Here is a 5029-nt window from a genome sequence, read left to right as displayed (position 1 = left end):
TGGCCATCCCCCATGGGGGATGATTTCTCGCTTTCTATCTCTCTGTCTTTGTCTGTCTGGCAAGTGCACGCGCCCTATGGCAAGAACCTCTCTTAAAAAAAATTGTACATAGAGTTTTAAATACTTTTTCTGCCTTTCATTTGGTGCATCATTTATTTTACTACATAACCTGTAAATATTTTATGTACATATTGATTCATAACATCAAATTTTTCTCTTTAATTTATATGTAATTTACAGTTTTTAACTATTTTGGGAGATATAGTCATAATGATCATTTATTATTTCTGATATTATTCCTAGTCACCAGCCATGAAGGTTATCATCATCATCCCAAGAAATTTCATCTTCTCTATAAACACCATCCTTGGCCTCCATTCTCTTGCTCTCTTCCTTAATGTATTTTCTTTCCTATCCTGTCTTTAGCTCATGGCATTACCACTTTGATTCTTGCTAGGACCAGGGAATTAAATTATATCTTCAGCACCTTACCTTTCTGTCACTGCTTCATAACTTTATACTCTTGAATTCCATGACATAAAACTGCATAGATGGAACTTAGAGTTCATTCACAAAAGCAACAAAAGTAGTTTGTTTTCATGTACTTAACAGGATTTATAGTCTATATAAGAGGTCTTCAAAAACTGCATTGAGGGACCAGCAGTTAGCGTAATGGCTATGTCGCTAGACTCCCACGTAGTTAACCGCGGTTCGCGTCCCGGACCCAGTGGCTTAAAACTCACACCGGGAGCGTGTGTGTGCATGCCCAAGATCCCGAGAGGAGAATGGAGGAGAAGGGATTGTGACATGGCCATCCCCCCGGGGGGGGGGTGATTTCTCGCTTTCTGTCTCTCTGTCTCTCTCTGTCTGGCGAGCGCACGCACCCTATAGCAAAAACCTCCCCCCCCAAAAAAAAAAACCTGCATGGAAAATGTGTTATGAAAGAAAGTGTGGATTTTAATTTTTTTTTGCACCAAAATAACTTTATATTGTAATTCCATTTTCCCACAGACATTTTGAAGTCCCCTACAATATGTAAGGGAAACTACAAAATCAGAAACCAAAAAGATGCCAAAAAAGGAAATAAATGTCCCGTTCTGATTAGAAAGGCTGACTGCTGTTCAAGTGCCTCAGTACTCTAACCATCCAGTTAACTCAGTATTATTATCATCAAGATTCCAATCAGGTTTTCCATAATACTTTAAAATGATTCAGAATTTCATTTGAAAAACATAAGACCTCAAAGAATATTCTAGAAAAGAAGAAGAATGAACAAGCCCTGTCAGGTGTTAAAGCTTATTTAAAACAATAATTCAGCGTTTTATTAGGAAAAATAATGCAAGCATAGAAATCAGTGGAACCAAAAAGTAAAAAATGGAAATTAAATATTAATACACCTGTAACAAAAGTATTGAGTACCTGCTGCACTATATGACAAAGCAAGTATACAGAACAATGGGAAATTAAATAATGATTTCATAAATTTTGTTTTAAATATCTCTGAGCAACCTGGAAAACAATTAGTTTAATGTCTTCTCTTAAACCCTACACCATAATGAGCTCCAACATTACTGATTTTTGTTTTTTAACTTTTGCTACAGGGTGCGTGCACTCAGCAGAGAGAGAGTTAGGAGGCAGTGAGAAAGTATCCCCCAAAGGAAGTGACCAACACTGCAATCCTGTTTCCTCCATTCTCCTCTCAGGATATTGGGCACACACACACGCACATGCCTGACATGTTTTTCAAGCCACCGGGTCTAGGACTCAAACTGTGCAGTCAGCTGCAGGGGCTCCACCTGCCTTCACCATCACACTACCAGCTTGGCCCTCCTGACTGAATTATACAACTTAACACATCTAGGAAATTTGTGAAGACACATGAACAAATTATAAATTGACAATACAAAAGACTTTCAAACAATGAAAAATACTATAAATAGGAAGATAGCAGGGCAGAATGGAAGGGAGTTATGGGAGCCAGATCCCACACGGCTGACATTACAGTTTCAATCCTGGACTCAGCAGCTTGAAAAATATGCCAAGCAAGTGCACATTTGTGACCAAAATCCCAAAAGGATGGGGAAATGGAGAAGAAAGGTTTATGATGAGGCCATGCCCCATTGGAGAGTGCTTTCTCTCTCTCCCTCTGTCTGTCTCTAGTGAACACATGTGCCCTCTGCCAAAGTTTTTAAAATTTATTTTTTAATCTACATTTAATCACTGTACATCTTTACAGTGTGCAGCATGGTTTTTCCCAGCATGAATACAGTGCATATTAGTCAAGTCAAAGACATTACCATATACATTATCATCAACAGATAACTTCATTTTTGTGTCTATTAAATGTTTTTTTCCCGATCCCCTCCCTCCTGCCCCGTTACCTACCCACTCTTACTCGCCATCTTCTTTCTTTTCTTAAAGAATTATTTATTTAATTTTATTTGTTATTATTTTTTAATTTGACCAGACAGAGAGAGAAAGGGAAAGTAAGATAGCAAGCCACCAAGTTCGGGACTCAAACTGTACTTGGCCATGTGAGAATCCAATGTCTTTAACCATCATACCACCTGCTGGCCCCTATTAGTCACCACCTTCTATACTGTCTGTAGTATCTTCTGTTGACCTCCCTGTTATTATACCTTCCAGTCTTTTAGTTTCTGCTCTAGAGTGCAGACATTCAATATATATTAAGTGGGGACATACAAAGCCGATCTTTCATAGTCTGGCTTACTTAGCTTAGCATTAATTCTTCCATATTCACCCACTTTATATCAGATGTCAAGTTCTCATTGTTTTTTAATGGCTGAGTAGTATTTTATAGAGTACATGTGCCATGTGTTTTTCAGTCCACTCATCTGTTCTTGGACATTTGGGTTATTCCATGTGCTAGAAGTAGTGCTGCAGTAAACATGAATGTGCAAGTGTTTTTCTGACTATTTTCCTATTCTTTGGGTAGATATCTAAGAGTGGGATTCCTGGATTGTGTGGTAGTTCTATTGAGTTGCTGGAAAAGTCATAACGTATTTTTCTATGCAAAAATGTGTCGTGACTTTTCCAATGACCCAATTTTTGGAGGTTTCTGAGGAACCCCATATCATTCTCTGCAGTGGCTGTACTAATTTACATTGCCACCAGCAGTGTAGGATTTCCTTTTCACCCTAGCCTTGCTAGCACGTATTATTTTTTGAATCTTATCTATTCTTTCTGGGGTAAGTGCTATCTCGTGGTTTTGATTTGCATTTTCCTTATGGTAAGAGACATTGAGCATTTTTTCATATGCTTTTTAGCTGTTCATCTTCTTCCTTAGAGAGTTGTCTGTTCAGCTCATTTTCCCATCTTTGAATTGAATTGATTATTTTTTTTACAGGTAAGCTGTTTGAGTTCCCTGTATATTCTATTTATCAGTGCCTTATCTGAGGCATAGTTTGCAAATAGATTCTCCCATTCTGAGGTTTGTCTCCTCACCTTAATTATTGTTTCTTTTGCTATGCAGAAGATTTTTAGCCAGATGTAAACCCACTTGTCTATTTTCAGAATTATTGCCTTTGTTTTGGGGGTCTTATTTTAAAAGTCTTTGCCATGGGAACCAGCAGATGGCATAATTGTTACATCACTGGCCTCCCGCATAGCTGAATATGGTTCAGGTTCTGGGCCCAGCAACTTGAAACTCAAGCCAGTTGCATGTGTATGCGTGCTCAAATTCCCAAGAGGAAAATGGAGGAGAAGGAATGGCATCATGGCCATAGCCCCTGGTTTCTTGCTTTCTGGCTCTCTGTCTCTGTCCAGTGAGCACACACAGCCTATGGCAAAAATCTCTCTAAAATCAAAATAAAAGTCTTTGCCCATTCTTAAGTACCTAAGAGTTTCCCCATTTGTTCTACCAGTAGTTTTATAGTTTGAGATTTTATGTTTAGATCCTTGATCTATTTTGAGTTGATTTTTGTTCATGTTGAGAGGGATAGGGGAGATAGGGGTCTAGTTTCATTTTTCTGCAGGTGGATATCCAGTTTTTACTGCACCATCTGGTGAAGAGATTTTCTTTTCTCCATTGGGTTGTCTTAGGTTCTTTGTCGAAAATCAGTTGGCTATATGCTTTGGGATTTATTTCTGAGTTCTCAATTCTGTTCCATTAGTCTACCTGACTGCTTTTTTTTTTATGCCAGTACCATGCTATTTCACAGCTTTGTGATTAATTTCAAATCATGAAGTGAGATGCCTCCTACTTTATTCTTTTTGCACAGTATTGCTCTGGCGATATAGGGCCTTTTATGACTCCAGACATATTTTATGCTTGTTAAAAGGAAAACAGGAAAATATTTGCCTTAAATATTATAAAATATTAATGTAAAGAGTTAAGAATCTCCTACTGGCCAAATCTGTGACAGTTTTAACATTACAATAATGAATGATAATGATAGATTGCAACCCAATGAATAAAATAAGAATCCATGAATTAATCCATAGATCAGTTGATAGGGAGAAAGAAAAGCTCTTTCCAGTAGTAGAATTCCAACTAATAAATGTAAAAATAATGATGGAGTTGTGAGTTGATAGGAAGTACCATTACATGTTCAACATTGGAGATAGTGAATGTTTATATCCTTGATTTGATTATCATACACTGTATACATCCTCTAAAGAACCATACTGTACCTCAGAAAGATGTACAATTTTATGTAAATCAGAAATTACAATTAAGACAAAGAAAAAACATATCATTACAGTATCTACCTAAAAGATATCAGCATAAAGTTTACTCAAGGTTAAAAAAATAAATAATCTTGGAACCAGCAGTTGGCATAATGGCTGTCACTGGACTCCCATGTAGTTGACTGTGGTTCAAGTCCCAACCAACTGGTGGCTTAAACTCACTTCGGATGCATATGCGTGACTGCCCAAGATCCCAAGAGGAGAATGGAGGAGAAGAGATTGCAGTGTGGCCATTCGCTCTGAGGGGTGATTTCTTGCTTTCTGTCTGTCTCTCTCTGTCTTTCTGGCAAGCTCACGCACCCTATAACCTCTCCAAAAA

At 37.8% G+C, this 5029-nt stretch overlaps 1 protein-coding gene across 1 annotated transcript in view; it reads left to right on the top strand.

Annotated features, from left to right (window-relative positions):
- RPS6KA3 (ribosomal protein S6 kinase A3) overlaps positions 1-5029 on the top strand; it is a gene marked incomplete at its 5' end in the record, with an annotated part of 109222 nt that overhangs the window by 38694 nt on the left and 65499 nt on the right.

The sequence above is a fragment of the Tupaia chinensis genome, unplaced genomic scaffold, assembly GCF_000334495.1.
Source record: "Tupaia chinensis unplaced genomic scaffold, TupChi_1.0 Scaffold000184_1, whole genome shotgun sequence".
Classification (NCBI taxonomy): Eukaryota; Metazoa; Chordata; class Mammalia; order Scandentia; family Tupaiidae; genus Tupaia; species Tupaia belangeri.
The sequence above is the reverse complement of the archived record's forward strand: the minus strand, read 5'-3'. Positions and strand labels throughout refer to the sequence as shown.